Here is a 19,068-nt window from a genome sequence, read left to right on the forward strand (position 1 = left end):
TACTGCGTGCCAAGTAAATATGCATAGGACTGCCCCTTTAACGTCATTTCCCAGTCGACTTTGTGCCTTAGCTCTCTAGTCTGCAGCACACCAGCAAAAACTTTTCTGCAGTCTTTTCATTTTTACTGGAGGGAAAACCTAATAAATTTGTTTTACCCAAACCTGGAAATGGTTCTTCACCTAGGAATGTCTTCCTAACAGCATCGCAACCCCCATCAGAAGCCTGAGTTCTCATGAGCAGCTTCACCAACCGCTAAGGAAAACTCAAGAGATGGCAGATCAACAAAGCCTGCCGTAATATGTACGATTTCTAACCCACCATGCTCAGGAAGAGCAAATTGTTAAGCACCAAGGTAATGACAGACCACGGCTTTGAGGGAGAGCACCTGCTTAGCAACTCTGAAGCTCCCAGGTTCATTCCACAGCATCTCCAGATAAGACCGCGAAACTCCCCTACCTGAAACCTTGGGAGAACCGCTACCATTTACCTGAGCAAGTAGTGGGACCTGCTAGAATAAGCCAGCTCCCTAAGCTCTGCATCTTGTGGCAAACGTAGCCAGTCACCCGGGAATTTCCTCGCCTCATCCTCCCCTGCCATGATGGAAAGTCCTAATTTTAAAAGGCCTTGAGCCTGCCGCTGTTACATAATCCTGTCCAATTCCATTTCCTCGCTTTGTTACGGATGTCAGGCAGCCCCGCGGCATCAGGCCCATGTTAGATGACGCTTACATATGTTCACAAGCAGCAAGGACTGCCGGGGAGAGACCTCGGCTCAACGGCTGCGCACGTGATGCGCATGCAGAGCAATCCCCACTTCCAGCGCGGGCGCCTTGCCTCTTAAGAGAACAGATAGCAGGGTGACAGCAAAAGAGGCTTCTCTTCCTGAAGCCTCTGAGAGCCACTGCCGGTCATGGCAAAAAAAAAAATACAGTTGTACCTTGGAGGTCGAACAGAATCCGTTCCGGAAGTCCGTTCGACTTCCAAAACGTTCGGAAACCAAAGCACGGATTCTGATTGGCTGCAGGAAGCCAACCGGAAGCTATGGAAGTCCCATCCAACATTCGGCTTCCAACAATAGTTCGCAAACCAGAACAGTCACTTCCAGGTTTGCGGCGTTCAGGAACCAAAACATTCGGGAACTAAGCTGTTCGACTTCCAAGATACAACTATACTGGGACAGATTGATAAATAAGCAATGGATACTAGGGGTAATAGCTGTGCTCTGTGTCCATGGTTGGAAGCAGTATGTCTCTGAATACTAGTTGCTGAAAACCACAGGAGGGGACAGCAGTGTTAGAAACTCAGGTATATACCGGTAAGCTAGGTGCCAAATGGCTCCTTAAACCAAGGTTGCAGTTGCCAAAATGGAATGTCTGGTTGCCATTTTGGGGCAAAATGGCTCTAAAGTCATATTATGGTCTGGCTCATTGATTCTCAGTTGAACCTCAGATGACAACCTTGAGCTAGGTTAAGAGATTTGAGAACTTAAAGAAGAAAAGTCACTTGATCCAGGGAAAGTCCATATATATATATATTGGCCTCTTCCGACCTTGATTTAGCAGATCAAGCATAATCAGAGCAATCCTACGCAACTTTGCTCAGAAAGAGGTTCCCACTGTAGATGACTGCAACCCAACCACAATCCTAAATATTGTTTACCCAAGTCCAGCTGGATCCAGCGGGGCATATTATCTAGCAGGTGATTTTGCAAATGGAGCTTCCATGTTCAGTCTTAAACCTGCTTGCCTGGGAGGGAGCTCCATTGAACTCAGTGGGACTTCCTTCTGAGTAGACGTCATATACGTTTCCGAGCACAATTCAAAGTGTTGGTGCTGACCTTTAAAGCCCTAAACGGCCTCAGCCCAGTATACCTGAAGAAGCATCTCCACCCCCATCGTTCAGCCCGGACACTGAGGTCCAGCTCCGAGGGCCTTCTGGCGGTTCCCTCCCTGCGAGAAGTGAAGTTACAGGGAACCAGGCAGAGGGCCTTCTCGGTAGTGGCACCCGCCCTGTGGAACGCCGTCCCATCAGATGTCAAGGAAATAAACAACTATCCGAATTTTAGAAGACATCTGAAGGCAGCCCTGTTTAGGGGAACTTTTAATGTTTGATGTTTTATCATGTTTTTAATATTCTATTGGGAGCCGCCCAGTATAAATTAATATAATATAATATAATATAATATAATATAATATAATATAATATAATAACAACAACAACTGTTGTTAACCTTTGAGGCAGTTCAGCACTTTTTTGTCTTCCTACCTTCAGGCAGCAGAAGATAGGATGTGTGATGTGATCCATCACATTAAGACCAGTACGGTTATACCCCAAGCCCACTAACCACTAGCCCAGACTTCCCTAACCTGGTACCCGCTAAGTGTTTTGGACCGCAAACCTCATAATCCCCTGTTGTCATTGGCCATGGTGACTAGGGCTGATGGGAGCTGGAATCCAAAAATGCTAGAGGTGACCAGCAGGGATGCTTTAGCCGAGATTCCTGCATTGAACGGGGCTGGACTAGATGCCCCTTGGGTTCCCTTCCAACTCTACAATTCTATGATTCTAGGACCAAGTTGGGAAAGACTGCCTAGACCTTTTGCCCATCTGCTCTGGTCCTAATATCTTCCCACACACAAGTACTAAATGTTCTGCCATCCACACTGCAGCTGCATACAGGCACTCTGTGCAAGACCGTCTCTAGCTGAACTTTGCAAGGCTGTTGACAAGCAAAGCACAATACACAGGGCAGCCCTTTGAGATTTGGGGCTTGGATTCTCCACGGTGGGGCCATCCTTGCATCAGGCACCTTCCACCCTAGGGGACCTTCCTTTGCTTCCAGGCTTGACACAATCAAAAGCCAGCACCTTTTCTTTTCTGAAAAGGTGGAGAAGAGACAGACACTTCCCCACTTCTTTCGACCTCCACTGGCACACAGGCTGGGTTTCAAATTGGACGAGGGACTGCATTGCAGTCTATGATTCCATGCATGAAAGGGTTAAGACCATGCAGTAAAGCTGTCCTGCCAGGCTTAGCTCACTTAAGCAGGGACTAGGTAATCAATTCGATTGTTCTCCCTCCCCGCTCTACCAGAGAAGCTCAATGTGTGAAGAGGTCTAAGTTGTTTGCTCCAAGCTCAGACCACATGGTTCTCACAAGCCATTCTTGAGTTTCTTTACCAACATTTTAGGAACTTCACCACTTTGCAACTAAGCCAAGTTTTACTGCCTATGCAACTTTTCTGACTGATGTATGGAAAAGCACATGAACCTGACCTTTGAAGAAGAGGTTGAAAGTATTTTTATTTATTTTTAGCCTACCAAACGTGTGGTCTTTTCCTAAGCTGGGGGAAGAGGGAAATTGTGGAACTCACAAGGACATACATTAATAATCTAAAGAGCTTATATTTTTCACATGTTGCTGCATATTCTGTGATTTTAAATCTCTGCTGGGGTTCTCTCACCCAAGAGTACTTGCCCCAAACCTGTATCTTGGCACCCAGGAATTCTCCTTTCATTCATATTTACAGTGAGTTTTTTTCTGGGGGTACACAAGGGTACACATACCCCTAAACATTTTGTGAATCTTTGTACTTTTGTCCGTTTACTGTATTTATTTTTCCCAATTTGAACTACAAAATGGTGTTTTTCTTGAGTCAAAATGAAAGTACCCCCAAACATTTTTTTTAGGGAAAAAAGCACTGCACACACACACACACACACACACATCCTTGAACCAACACTTTGAAAGTACAGTGGTACATTGGTACTCGAACGGCTAAATTGAGGAACAAATCGGCTCCCGAACACTGAAAACCTGGAAATAAGTGTTCTGGTTTTCGAATGTTTTTCAGAAGCTGAACATCGGACACGGCTTCCGCTTGAGTGCAGGAAGCTCCTGCAGCCAATCGGAAGCTGCACCTTGGTTTTCGAACGGTTTGGGAGCCGAACGGACTTCCGAAACCGATTAAGTTCAAGAACCAAGGTACCACTGGGTATAGTGGTTATGCAGCCTAAGTTACAGTCTAGCAAGAAGTGGTTTCTAATGCAGTTATTTTATTGTACTGCACTTTGAAAATTGCCCTTCATCAACAGATATCCCAGGGCAGTTCCGAAACATTTAAAACAGGCCAGCTAAACCCACACAGAATTATGGAACATAATTTTTAAAAAACGGTCTTTTTTTAACAAAAAAAAAGATCCAATTACAAGCAAAACATACCGTATACCACCGTTTTCAGGCCTCCATGGCCACAATGCTGACAACCCAGAGTTCCTGCGTGTAGCAAGAAATCCATTTCCAGGGGTAACATGCCATCAAACTGAACAAACATTATCAGCTCCCAGGTTTACTTAGAAGTCTGCACAGCCAGCTTCTGCCATCACAAGCGTTTGGCTGGCCTTAAGCGTTTGTCCTATGGCTTAAGGCTTGGCCCTCGGCCCACACTGTGCTTTCCACAGGCAGCTTCTCTTTGATGGATTCAGAATTGTGGGTTTTGCTTTGGGCCAGTCTCTGCCCTTAACGGATTCTAAAGCCTCTCCTGCCTCCTGGGTGAATCCCATAGGTCAGGCCATCAGAATGGCAGGTCACCTGGCCAATCCACAGCAGTAGCCACTCTCTTGGCAAGAGGGCTGTGGTGCGCAAGTCCCACCTGTCAGCATCCCAGAGGCAACTGGTTGGCCACAGTGAGGAACAGGATGTTAGTCTAGGACTGCATTTATACCACAGATTTAAGGCATTTTGATACCGCTTTAAACAGCCCTGGCTCCCCACAAAGAATTCTGGGAGCTGTAGTTTGTTGAAGGTGCAAAGAGTTGTTAGGCGACTCCTATTCCCCTCACAGAGCTACAATTTCCAGAGTTCCCTAGAAAGAGGCACTGATTGTTAAACTGCTTTGGGTACATCTGTTTGAAGCAGTATATTAATGGTATGGGGAATCTCCAATGTTGCTGAACTACAACTCCCAACAGTCCCAGCAAGCAAGGTCAACAGCCAGGGAAGATGGGAGTAATAGTTCAGCAACATCTGGAGGGCCACAGGTCCCCAACACCCGCACCAGCCCATCAGCCCATATGTGTGTGAAAAGAGCACAGGGACAGGGAATAGCAAGGAAAGCAGCATCTCATTTTGCTCTCTGACTCACCAACCTCTCCCCTACATGTGAGAAATCACAAGAACACCTGAGCACGTGCAGAGGGCCTTTCCCTCATGGGTGAGTAAGCACAACCAATCCCTCACACAGAGAGAGCACGTTCCACAGGCAGGCCTGCGAGCTGCCTGCCTGCTCAGGTGGTAGAGCATGAACCTCTTAATCTCAAGGTTGTGGGTTCGAGCCCCACGTTGGGCAAAAGATTCTTGCATTGAAAAGGTGCGACTAGACGACCCTCTACAATTCTGTGCTTCTAGGGAATCATTGCCCCTCTGCTCGCCGGAGTGAGGCCTCCAGACGAGACGTTCCGTGAACGAAGGTTGGCCAACGTCCAGCCCCTCGGACGTGCGGTCAAAGTGGCAGCGAGGCTCACCCTCGGCAGTATCGCGTCATGCCAGGGCATCATGAGAAAGCATCTCTGAGCGGGGCACGGCTCTCCCGCCACAAGGAACCCTCCAGATCAGGAGGCAGGGCAGGGGATCTCCCCTGGTCAACAGCGAATGATTTCCAAATTAAACATTGCCTGGGGGTGGGAAAGAGACAGAAACAGACTATCCTTTGGAGGGACGGGGAGGAGGCCGGATAGGTGAAAGGAACTCATGGGGGTGAAGAGGTGAAGAGAGAGAGAGAAGAGGAGGGTCCAGAGGGAGGGCCAGGTGCGCGCGCGCAGCTCTCCAGCCTTCGCTCGGCTCGGCCCGGCCTTTTCTCCCCCGCTCCTCCCAACGCCGTTGCCGCCTGGCTTGCCCGCCTGCCTACCTACCTGCCCGCCCGGATCCCCGCTGCAACGTTACCCGCAGGACGAGCGGCGATCCGCGCTTCGCTGGCCGCCCTGGCTGGTCCCTTCCTTCGGCGGCGTTCACCGGCTGCGCGCGCGCGCTGCGCTCTCCTCCGCTCCCCGGCAGGGCGCGCCTCGCTCATGCGCTTCGCGGCGAGGATGGGACTCGTGGATGGAGGGAGGGAGGGACAACAACCCCCCTCCTTTCTCCTTTGCACATGCCCTCCTCCCCCTTTTGTTCGGCGCCGGGAATAGAAAGCCCGCCAGGCGCTGCTCTCCTCCGGCCTCCTTTCCTCTCTCTTGCGCCCGGGGAGTTGCGCCTCCGAGCGGCGGAGAGGGAGACCCACCCCACCCCCCAGACGCAGGTGCGCCTGCTTCTCGCCTGCCAAGGGTCCTGATTCCGCCGTGGGGAGGGGGAAAGGGGGACTGCTCAGCTTTCTCCTGCGCACGCTTACTCGGGAGTCAGTCTCCCTGGACACGGCGGGATCTGCCCCCGAGTAAACGTGGCCTCGTCGCGGTTTGGTGGCGGATTAATAACATTTGCAAGGCGGCGCCTTTCCTCTGGCTCCGTGCCCTGTCTCGCACGGGACAGGGAATCGGGGTGGCGTGGCGTATCGGGGGTGCCTGGTGCGCCCGAGAAGAGGAGGCCCTCTCACCAACGTCAAGGCCGGGAGGAATCCTGTGCTCAGTTGAGGGATTCCCTCGCCGCAGTTCCTGGAGCGCCGGAGATGGAACAGGGAGGGGGGCCGGTTCCACCCATCACTCCACCCTCCTTGGCTGGAAGCCCAGGGAAATACATAGGGACGTGGCTCAGTGGCTTTGCATACACAAATTCTTGGGTTCAAGGTCCAGCCGTCTCTAAGTAGGGCTGAAAATGTCCCTTCTCTGGAACCTTTAAAAAGGTGCTGACAGTGTTGACTGGGGTTTTTGTGCATCAAATGTAGCCCTTTCCATCTGGTACCTGAGACTCATCCCAGGCCACACCCATCCCCAGCCTTCCTTCACACCCTGGGTGTTTTTGCCTTGCTGGAATATGTGCTTGAGATCTAATAATCCCTCTTGTTTTTCTGGAGGCTAGAGAATGGCGTGTGCCAAACTAGCCAGACTGTAATATTTACATCCAGGGCTCCGCCCACTTTTGCTTCTGGCCCCGCCTTCCACTTGCCTTTGGCCCTCGGATGGTTACCCACAACAGAATGCAGCCCTCAGACTGAAAAGCATTTGCCGCTCCTCGAGGAAACCAATACTGAGCTAAATGAACCAAGAACCAGATATGCTACCCAGCAGCCTCCAAGCTTCCTAAATTACCGAGTTTCTCCTTTTATCGTTTCTGTTTTTATTATGTTGATTTTAATTTTGATTTCTGGTTGGAGTTGTGCTTCCCTACAGCCTTTCGTCTCTGTTGCTTGGTTTTTTTGCCCCCCCCCGCACTTTTCTCTTCCGCTGTTTACTGTGGAATGACCTCCCCCCCCCTTCCCCCCTCTCCTTTCTTCCACAAATATTAGTAGTTGAGGTCCACAGAGAGCCTGTAGGCTCTCAAAAGCTGTGTTGGTAACCTCCACATCAGAAAAAGCTGCATCAAACACCACTCTGAGTAACTGCTGGGAGAGGGGCTGCATGCATCTCAGAATTCCCAAGGAGACACAAACCAGCAACTGAATGCAGTCGAAGCAGGAGAGGAGCTACATTCTCTCTGCATTCTGTTCTGTCTGTATTGTATTGCACCTGTGGCAGCGAAGCCTCTGGCACCAATCAGCTGAGCTGGTTGCCGTTCCACACAATGCTCCCAACCAAGCTGTCAGGATGCTTGCAATCCAAATTCTTTGAGGAAAGGGAAGCCCGTCCGCTTGGCTCGGGTGGAAGCCTAATGAAAGTTGCACAAAGAGGGAGTCCTGCCGGGTGCAGTTTCTGTTCTTGCTGCAGCATTGTCACTTGGAAAAGTCTAAGGAAGGCAATGTCACTAGTGAAGAAGCAGGGAGGCATGCAATAAATTTTACACACTGGCCATGTACGTTAGTTCTTCGAATGCAGAATTCTGCTTGTTGTTTTTAATCTTGCATTCCGGCCCACAAGAAGAAGAAGAAGAGTTTGGATTTGATATCCCGCTTTATCACTACCCAAAGGAGTCTCAAAGCGGCTAACATTCTCCTTTCCCTTCCTCTCCCACAACAAACACTCTGTGAGGTGAGTGGGGCTGAGAGACTTGAAAGAAGTGTGACTAGCCCAAGGTCACCCAGCAGCTGCATGTGGAGGAGCAGAGACACGAACCCGGTTCCCCAGATTACAAGTCTACTGCTCTTAACCACTACACCATGCTGGCTCTCACAAGGACTCCTGGCAGGTGTATGAAATAGGCCCTAAAAGCCACATTTTGACATTCCCAAAATGCCCCGATGTAAGCAAAAATCCTGGAAATGTCAACTTCTACCAGGTGGTACATTCAAGCCAGCTATGAGGACTCTGACTCATTGCTGCCCATCCTACCTCACTGGGTTGTTGTGATGGTGAAAGAGTGTGCCAATGTGCCAATTAGAGCTCTCGGGAGAAAGGCCGGGGCATTTTTAAAAAATGTCATCTATAATAGCTGTTAATAATTTTCTAATTTCTGACTGTGATTTTAGGATAAAGAACGCTTTGTGTATATTACCACTGTCCTCCTGCTCCCTCCCTGCAGGTCTTCATCAGCTGGCCAATGCGCTAAAAATGGCCACAGCCGCTTCTTGAGCCTGCCCAGCAGCAAATGCCCTGTGTACTTTGTGCAATGCTGCTTCTTCTTCTTCCATGCATAAAACTTTCCCTGCTGGTTACATAACCAGTACTTGCATCTCTCTCTCTCTCCCCCCCCCCCACTCCCTTTCAATGCTAATGAAGTCACATTAAGGAAAGTGGGGTTTTCAATGTGATCTTCCTCCTTCAGATTAGATGGGAGAACAAACGTTTCTTTCTCTCTTTTTTGCCGTAATGATGTTTGTTCTTTGCAAAGGGGGTAGATCGACAGGGTACACACCAACCCAAATTATAACGTGCATTGTCTCCTCTGTGCAACTTAATTCCGCTTCCAAGTTGGCAGCTTTTTGTGTTGTCGTTGCTTTTTAATATTATTTTTAAAACGTGGAATTAGCCAGAGCATCTTGCCGGTATGATGGACACCAGTACAGTGTTTTCTGTACATTGCGTGAGTGAATAACATCTTAGTGTGGTTTTGCTGCCTTTGGAGAATCTTGGGTTTGTGGCTGGCATGGTTAATTTCTCAGAGATCACAGAGCACCCATGAAGAAATTGAGACATTAAATTACAAAATTAACACCATGCTTTGCGCTCTCTCTCTCTCTCTCTCTCTCTCTCTCGCTCTCTCTCTTTTGCAAAGAATGCATCATGCCTGTGATTCAGGGATGCTTTCCATGTGGGGGACCCTTTGCTGTTGCAAGAGGGGGGTGAGATTCCCTGCCTCCTTTCTATGCATTATACAGGCTATAATTTACAGTTCTAGGGAGCTGCAGCTAACGGTTTGGGCTAGCAAGGATCAAATCAAAGTCCTCCCCGCAAAAGCTAGCAGCATCCAGCCACTTACCTGCCCCCTATTTCTAGAAAGGGAAAATAATAGCCTTGTGCTTTCATCATTCAACAGCTTCCTACCCTATGCCAGGTTGCTCTAACTGCTGCAGTTGTTAATGCCAAAGTACCCTATTCATGTAAACGACAGGTAAGCGGCTCTCTCGGGAACAAACATGCAGCCTGAGCTTTTAGTTCTCTCTACCAGGTAGTAAAATCCGGCTTATTATTCATGCACAGGAGCAAACTTAGATGAATTTCCTGGCTCTCGTTGAGTCCATAGCTCATAAGTTTCATTTCCCTTGCCCTCAGCACACATGCTTTTTGTATCTCTTTCTTTTGAAAAGACTTTTTAAACAAATGCCCCTGTTGTCTTTTTGATAGAATTTCACATCATTTACAGTAGTGCTTCTCAAGCTGTCTGATACTGTGGGCCATTGATTCCCACCCCTTCCAGTGTGCCAGGGATCACTATTATACTTGGTCCCTGAAGCATCCCACACAACCTGGGCTATGGTGGAGTCACCCAGGAGTGGCAACTGATGGCTCATGGTCCAGCACTGCTCCACAAGCTACCAGCTTGAGTAAGCTAAAAGGTAAAGGACCCCTGGATGGTGAAGTCGACTATGGGGTTGTGGCACTCATCTTGCTTTCAGGCCGGCATTTGTCCACAGACAGCTTTCCAGCTCATGTGGCCAGCATGACTAAACCGCTTCTGGCACAAAGGAACACCATGATGGAAGCTAGAGTGCATGGAAACGCCGTTTACCTTCCCTCCACAGCGGTACCTATTTATCTACTTGCACTGGTGTGCTTTCGAACTGCTAGGTTGGCAGGAGCAGGGGCAGAGCAACAGGAGCTCACCCCGTCGTGGGGATTCGAACCGGCGACCTTCTGATCGGCAAGCCCAAGAGGCTCAGTTTAGACCACACCGCCACCCACATAGCACTGTTCTACAGCCACTTCCAAAAGCCTGAGCTTAGCTCCTCCACTACAGAGGAGTACTGGGAGGGGGCAGTTTGCAGAGGAGAATGGGAAGAGGGTTCTTCAACACTTCCCTTGCTTGTCACTTTCTTCCTGCGGTGTTCCCCCCCCCCCCAGCCAATGTCCTAGACCCACACTTGCGACGTAGCATGATGTTCCATACCGCCACTACACAAACCTCTAAGTTCATTGCAACTAGGGGCATATGCAAGCCATGCATTTAAATCATATTTAAAGCCCATGAAGGCCACTCAAGAATCATGGGAACTATAGTTTTCCTCCTCGCAGAACTACAATTCCCAACACCTCGTACAAAACTACAGTACCCAGGATTCACTGGGGGAAGCCACGTTAAATGAATGTTGCTTTAAATGTATGGTGCCACTGTGCCTTGAGAACCACTGTTCTTCACAGTGTGATTTAACTGCGAGCATTAATGGTGATGCCTGCCATGAATGACCCCCCCCCCCCGAGCAGTGGCAGAGGAGCCAGCTGAGTCAGGAAGACCAGCAGTGTAAGCCACAGAGGTTCTGAGCCCAGACACAAGGCTGACATTGGAGCCACTCAACCCCCTGAGACCTCCAAACTGGGATCCCTGGAGGCAAGTCCCCTTGAAGCCAGATTCTGCAGAGCGCATGACATCCGGCCAAGGACATTTTAGAAGACCCATAGTTCAGCAATGGAGCATCTGCTTTGCATCCAGAAGGTCCCAGGTTCGATCTCCGGCATCTTGAGGTCAGGCTAGCAGAGAACCCTGCCTAAAATCCTGGGAAGCCCCCTCCAGCCAGTGTAGACAATACTGAGCTAGATGGATCGATGCTCTGACTTTTGTATAAGGCAGCTTACTGTGTTTCACATTTCCTTCTACCAGGCAGATGACGGAGAGAAGATGCAATACTAGGCTTCATAGGAGAGGCTGGCCCCTTTAAGACTTCCCAGTTTTCAGAAAGGGAGAGAACCCTGGGAACTGGTAGCCTGGCTCTGGAGCAGCTTTTAGAAAGCAAAACAAAAGAGCACCAAAAGTCTGATTTTAGAGCTACAGATGATCCTGCAAGGAGCTGTCCGCAGTGCTGCAGCACCCAGAGTGGGGAGAGAACAGAGCATCCCAAAAGGAGTGATTTGCCAGAACCATGGACAGGAACACTTCACCCAGCCACAAGTTTCTTTGTAGGCCCCATTTGTAAATACTACTGCCCTGGCTATTCTCATGTATGGTAATACAGTACTGCGTTCCATAGGGCCGCCCTTGGAAACCACCCAGAAACTTCAAATAGGCACAGCATGCCATTGCTGAACAGGGCTAAGCTGGCAAGGATGCGTTGCGCCAGTGCTGAAATGTCTGCGTCAGTTACCAGTTGGTTTACAAAGTCCTGGTTTTGGACTATAAGGCCCCCAATGTGTCCTGGGCCCTGCCTATCTCAGGAAATGCCTTCTGCTAGATAAGCCCTCCTGCATTGACTGACACTGCTCTGCTCCAGGCCCTGTTGTTCTGGGAACTGTTTCAATTATCTCCGATCTACTGTAGGGGCTTCTTGGTTGTGGCTCCACAGCTGCAGAATTACACTCTCCTGAGAGGTGCATCTCTGTGCTTGGTTTGGATTCCGAGACAAGTGAAAACCTTTTTTTTTATTTATTTCACCAGGCATTCGGCATATAATTGGAAGTCTGCATTTTGCTTCATATGTATGTAGAATGTTTTTATACGTATCGAATTATTATTTGCTCTGTTTTGCATAAGCTGCATAGCAACTTGCGTTAACATATGAAACTGAAATGTGGTCAAAACCTAACTGTGCGTTGTTGTTTCTTACTTGAGATGATGTCAGGGACTGGACTGAGGGGGATGAAACTGAGGAGGAATGGTGGAGACGCCCCCCCCCCTCCTCCTGAACTTCCCAGAGAAGAGGAAGGCAGTACTAAATTACAGCAGTGGTTTGAGGAAGGTCATAGCTCAGAGACAGGTGAACAGAAGAGTTGGGGGGGTGTTAGGTGAAGAGAAGGGGAAGACAGAGACCGAGCAGCCAGCTGACATGTTATCACTGGGGAGAGCATTTCTGACCCTCCCCCCTTCTCCCAGAACCTGGCGTGCATTGAAAGTGGAAGAGCAAAGGACTCAGAGACAATTAGCCCCTGGCGGACACTGTAAGGGGAAGTGCTATTGCTAGGAAGAGAGGGGGAAGGAGCTCAGTTGGAGCAACGCCATGAACGTAAGAGGGAGCGTCAGAGGCCTCTCGCTGTGAATACTGAATAAAGACTCGGTAAGAACTTCCTTGGCTGTCTGCCGTGGGAGGGGGGAGGATCAGAATTCACTGAAACCTGACAGATGATGTCTTCCCTGATTGTGTCCAGCCAATTGGGACTCCAGAAACAGCGTGCCCAGCCAATGTGTCTCCTGGACCAGAAGTCTTGTTGGGTTCAGTACCACTACAGAATGAAGGGTGGAAGGGGCTGCCTTTCTAAAGAAGCCAGGAGCTTTTGTTTAAATGGAGGAGGAGCAGAATTTTCTTGCTCCGGTGAGCAGGACTAAAACCAGTGGCTTTAGGGAAGCAGGTTTTGGCAACGCATCAGGAGAAACCTCCTTGTGTGAAGAGCTGTTAAACTGGTTAAGTGGATCTCCCCCCCCCCCTAAAAAAAACAACCTTTGGCAATTTTGAAGTGGTCCCCGTGCGGGTGAGGGTGGGGATTGCTGGACTAAGATGGGTCCTTGATGGGTCCTCCAACTCAACTCTGCTAACCCTCTTGAGATCAGAGGTGACCATTGTTCTCCATTTGTCTTCCACTCCTTTTCCCAGTACCCCTGCTTCTCTCCCCCCCCCCCATTGTCATGGTTCTTATTCAGATGGACAGCACGCTCACCAGGAAAGAGAGGAGGAAACATTTCTTTTTATTCGTCGGGTCGGTGCTTGACAAATGACAATTCGAAGGTAAGGGGAGAAGATCCCTGCCGAATCCCGGCCGCGAGATTCCCTTGCCGCATGTTAGTAGCTTGTTCCTAAACCAAAACCTCGCTTCTCTGCCCAGGGTTCGCTTACACAATCAAAAGGATGCTGGTTTGGTTGTCATCCTGATGCTTAACTTGCATGCCAGAGATAACAGCCAAGCAACCGATGGCAGGAAAGGAGGCAGAACAGTTCTGGAGCCAAGCGGAGGATTAAAAAGCTGGATTTCTCCCACTGGGAAAGACAGCCATGTGGATGCAGCTTAGAGAGGGAAGGCTGATCCCAGAAGGATGGGAAATCGCCCCTGCTCAGTGGAGTCTGCTTGTTGCAGCCTTGCATTTTAGGCTTGCTTCTCTCCAAACACCCTCCATATGCAAAACGGATCGAAAAAGTAGCCAAATTGTGCCAAAGCCTATGCATATGAGACACATCACCAGAGCCAGCTTCAGAGTGTAAAGAGGACCTGCCTTCTGACGGTGGCAACAAGAGGCAGCAAACGGCAACAGGTGCTTTGGTGATGGGGTGGTCCATTGCTCAGTATCTTTGTGTCCAAGAGCAAGCCATCAGTAAATCACACTGCTCAAAGCTGGAGTTAACTCTTTATGAGCAAAAGCACAATCGACTGAGTGTCAGGCCTAATGAGGGCAGCAACTCCTCTCCAGTAGGTCTTGCCCCATGCATCAGTTGCCAAGACTGAAAGTCCTCACCTCCTCCCAGCCATCGAAGTCCCCTCCTCTCCAGGGCTTTTCCCCAGTAACCGGAGACTGTGTCTGCAAGCAGTCAACCTCTCCTCCACCCTTTTCATGCTTCTTCTTCTTCTGGCACACAATGCAGGGAAATGAGTTTTCAATGGTGGCTTCTGGTCCCTTGCTGGGGGCTACCATTTTACTTTCCCACAATGCCTCAGTGGAACAAGGCCAGGAACCAGCCTTTATAGTTTAATGCAACTATTATTTGCATTGCACTGTGTTTCTTGTACACTGCTTAGAGAAAATTGTAATTTATCAGTATATAAATTGCCTACATAATAAAGACCATATTTTTCTGTGTATAAGATGGCCCCTATTATTATTTTTTACCCAAAATTAAGAAATTAAGTTGTTTAGCTTTTTTGGGGGGTGGGGGAAGGTCACTTCTGCCAATTGCTCACCCGCCTGCCCGCCACTGCCAATCGCTTGCCACAGCCACTGCCGATCGCACGCCTTGCCGCCGCCACCAATTGTCTGCCTGCTTGCCGCCACCAACAGCCCACCCGCCTACTTGCCGTAGCTGCCAATCGCCTGCCCAATTGCTGCAGCCACAGCCAATCGCCAGCAGGCCTTGCCGCAGCCACCAATCAACCGCCCAATCGCCGCTGCCAATCTCCTGCTTGCTGCTGCCATCAATCGCACGTGTCCCCCCCCCCACTGCATTCACTATCTGTGTATAAGATGACACCCAATTTTTGCCTAATTTTTTAAAGCAAAAAAGCATCACGGGAAAATGCGCTAACTATGGTGCTCTGCTTCCCACCACATTTCCACGGTCAATCCTTGCCGCTGGTTTTAACCTTCAAAGCCTTATGTGGGCTTGCAGGCTGCAAAGCTATCAAGAAAGAGAAGCAGGAATAGATGGTTTTTTTAAAAGCCTGTTTCTAAAAAAAAAAAAAATACAGATCAAAGAGGCCAATCAAACTGCAGTAGTTTAATTTCATAGAGGTGGAGGCACTGCTGAAAAGCCACTCCTCCTCTCATGATCACAAGCCTAATTGACCTTATGGGTGAGAATAAGAGGGACTTCAAAGCTGATCTCAACACACAGGCTAAGTGCTGTTCCACTTACATTGCCTCTCTGTTTATGTCCTGTTTTGGTTTCTTCATTATTATCCATGTCTTTAAAACATTTATTACCCTTACAATCAAATTACACCAAGTTCGAGAATGAACAACAGGGACACAATACACACAATAAACAAGTAAACCGGGGGGGGGGAGAGAGACGAAGAATAGATTATGGTCAAAGATTGTCTTGAGACTGACCATTCCAAAACACTGCAAATAAGAGCCATCTTTCAAGAAACCTGCTTGTCTGCCATATGGGTCTTCTAGAATAATAGGTTAATTTTGATTGTGCGATGGGGCACGGGTGGCGATGTGGTCTAAACCACTGAGCCTCTTGGGCTTGCCAATCAGAAGGTTGGCAGTTCGATTCCCTGTGGTGAAGTGAGCTCCCATTGCTCTGTCCCAGCTCCTGGCAACCGAGCAGTTCGAAAGTGTGCCAGTGCAAGTAGATAAATAGGTACCACTGCGGCGGGAAGGTAAATGGCATTTCCGTGAGCTCTGGTTTCCGTCACGGTGTTCTGTTGCGGCAGAAGCGGTTTAGTTCTGCTGGCCACATGAGCCGGAAAGCTGTCTGTGGACAAACGCCGGCCTGAAAGCGAGATGAGCGCCACAACCCCATAGTTGCCTTTGACTGGACTTAACCGCCCAGGGGTCCTTTACCTTTTACCTGTGACTGGCAGAGTAAATGAATGAATAATCAGCAGTCAGAAAGACCACAGTACAGCTCATGCTTCCTTGCTCATTTTTAAGGTTCTCGAAGCTACTAACATGAGTTTGGCCAAACTGCGAGAGGCAGTGAAGGATAGGCGTGCCTGGCGTGCTCTGGTCCATGGGGTCACGAAGAGTCGGACACGACTGAACGACTGAACAACAACAACTGGTTTACCTGACACAAGTATTTTTAAGGGGGTGCTCAGGGGTGCTCTTGCTCCTTTGAGCTGTGAGCTCCCTAATATCCACAAGCGCCAGGGTCACTTTGAACAGCATGGTTCCCTGCACAACAGCTATGGGATAATATGTTTGCCATGGTGCGATGTGGGTTTTCCTGCATGGAGGTGCCCATAGCAAATTATCTTGTGCGAAGGTGGTCCAAAATCTCAAGCAAATCCAGCAACACCAGGAACAGGGAAACATGAAGAACTAACAGTGCAACATCCTTACCTAGCCTACTCAGAAGTAAGTCCTACAGAATTTAAGAAGGGCTAGGACTGCGGCCCAAGTTCTAACCAATCATGTCCTTAAACAACAAGCATTGGCATTTGCGGGAATTTAAAGTATTCCAGCTTTTAGATTACCAATATATATGAAATCAGTTTTCGCAGTTGATGTCAGCATATTTCATTCTCCCGTCGCTGGATGTGTGATTGTTACATCACATGTCTGTGTTTACATTCCATGTTTGGAAAGCATGAGAACGGAAGCCAGTTCTATCTCTTCCGCTGTACTTTTTTTTTCTTTCAAAAATTTATTGATTTTTAACAAAACATAAACAATACAATACAAACCATAAAAACATCACATCAAAATACAAAACAAAAGAAAAATTAATAAAAACACTTATTTAAACCTATCTATCCTTCTTTGTAACATTGTGAGTTGACTTCCTCACATCCTCTCCGTCTGCTTTCCTTATAAATCATCTTTAGTAATTTCTTTACCTTTTTATATTCTCATATTAATACACGAATCATCTTCTCTTGTTTAAGAACCTTAACATTACTTCATCTATTACTACATCTTATCTAACTTCTGTATCTGCTGCCTATCTATTCTTCCTGCTTATTTTAAATACTAATCTTAACATGATTCTTTAAATATACTTTAAATTTCTTCCAATCTTTCTCCACCGCGTCGTCCCTCTGGTCTCGGAGTTTCCCGGTCAGTTCAGCAAGCTCCATATAGTCCATCATTTTCATCTGCCATTCTTCTATCGTTGGTATTTCTTCGGTCTTCCAGTTTTTTGCCAATAAGATTCTTGCTGCTGTTGTGGCATACATAAAGACTGTTCTATCTTCTCTTGGGATTTTATGGTTTACGCTGTATTATACTTTTGTACTTGGAGAAGATGTGAGAGGATGCCATGATTTTTTTTTGTCCTGTATATATTGCTTAATAAATTACTTAGAATGCCACACCTCAGAGCCACAGCGTTCCTGCTTTACTCTGCTGTTTGAGTGTGCATATATCTTTGGATATGTGTTGCTGCTGCGTGCCGGGATTGAAGATTTATGAACGTCCTGTGCTCCACAAGGAAGACGCCTTGAGACGTTTGTCTCAGTCCTGGGGCTGTGGTTCCCCACACCCCCCAGCGTGTCCCGACAGTTCTTTCTTTTTATTTAACAAAATTTACATGCCGCTTGATCGTAGTCAAACCTCTAAGCAGTTTAAAGTTATCATGAAGGCTTGGGTGATAATTTGGGTGGGAATTTTAAATGGGCAGTTTGCCATTTATTTCTGGTTTGGGGGCCCACGTGAGCGGGTATCAGGAAACCTCTGTGCAAGGAAATTTGGCCGCTTGGTGTCATCAGGTTGACTTGTATTAATTGTGCTGCATTTGAATTATTATTATTATTATTATTATTATTATTAATTTGTACCCCGCCCATCTGGCTGGGTCTCCCCAGCCCCTCTGGGCAGCTTCCAACAAATATTAAAATACATTAAAATGTCACAGATTAAAAACTTCCCTAAACAGGGCTGCCTTCAGGTATTTTCTGAATGTCAGGTAGTTGTTTATCTCCTTGACCTCTGATGGGAGGGCGTTCCACAGGGCGGGCGCCACTACCGAGAAGGCCCTCGGCCTGGTTCCCTGCAGCTTTGCTTCTCGCAGTGAGGGAACCACCAGAAGGCCCTCAGAGCTGGACCTCAGTGTCTGGGCTGAATGATGGGGGTGGAGACGCTCCTTCAGGTATACAGGACCGAGGCCATTTAGGGCTTTAAAGGTCAACACCAACACTTTGAATTGTCCTCAGAAATGTACTGGGAGCCAATGTAGATCTCTCAGGACCAGTGTTATGTGGTCCCAGCAGCCACTCCCAGTCACCAGTCTAGCTGCCGCATTCTGGATTAATTGCAGTTAATCACCTTCTAAGAATCTGCTGGGCGTATTCAGGAAACACGAGGTTGAGTTACAAGAGCTTGAGTTTCAGACCAGATATTATTATTATTATTGCAATCGCCCCCAAACAAAGTGGTTTTCATTATTATGTCCAGACAGACTTACACTTTAATAAAATGCAAAAATGAAATATTAAAACTGGAGGAAGAAAACGACATCCACCAAAATGAAAACCATAACCTTGCAACATTTTGGAGGAACTATTCTCTTGTGACCACTGATGAAAAAAACTAAAAATGATGCCCTGTACATATTTGCAGCTGTTCAGCATTTGATTTCTGCTGTTTATTATTTCAGGACATGGTGTTCAGCTCTATACGATGTGCTCTTAGTTTATTTCTTTCCAATTCTCATCAACAGAGAATTGATCTAGGTTAGGAAGCCTTAATTTCCCTTCTTCCTTCCTCTTTAAGCAGATACACTGGCGTCCCGCTGAATTGCATTGAACAGTGACTCACAATTTAAACCATGTTCCTTTCCAACACAGAGAAAGTCAACTCTTTATTTAATTGGTCCACCCTTCCAATCAAGCAAATTAATAAAAATACTTAACTATTTAATGTGTCAACACGAATAGAAGTTATTAATATTGCAGTTGTTGTATAAGGGATTGTTATTATGACCAGAATGTAATTGAAATTAATAAGATTTCAGAACACAGAAAGAAAGAAAGGAAAGAAAGGAAACTGTCAAACCATCAATTCTAGCACGCGGGGGGGGGGCACTTTATC

General features: G+C 47.8%; 1 protein-coding gene across 2 annotated transcripts in view; it reads right to left on the reverse strand.

The window, feature by feature from the left end:
• The window catches only part of MPP3 (membrane palmitoylated protein 3), a 66,871-nt gene extending 60,834 nt beyond the window's left edge, over nt 1-6,037 (reverse strand). For both annotated transcript variants that reach the window (XM_033170474.1, XM_033170473.1), the window contains exon 1: nt 5,910-6,037. The gene's annotated coding sequence lies outside the window, so the exon portion shown is untranslated. The remainder of the gene's footprint in view (nt 1-5,909) is intronic.
• Nucleotides 6,038-19,068: the final 13,031 nt, after the last annotated feature.

This window comes from Lacerta agilis, chromosome 14 (assembly GCF_009819535.1).
Source record: "Lacerta agilis isolate rLacAgi1 chromosome 14, rLacAgi1.pri, whole genome shotgun sequence".
Taxonomy (NCBI): Eukaryota; Metazoa; Chordata; class Lepidosauria; order Squamata; family Lacertidae; genus Lacerta; species Lacerta agilis.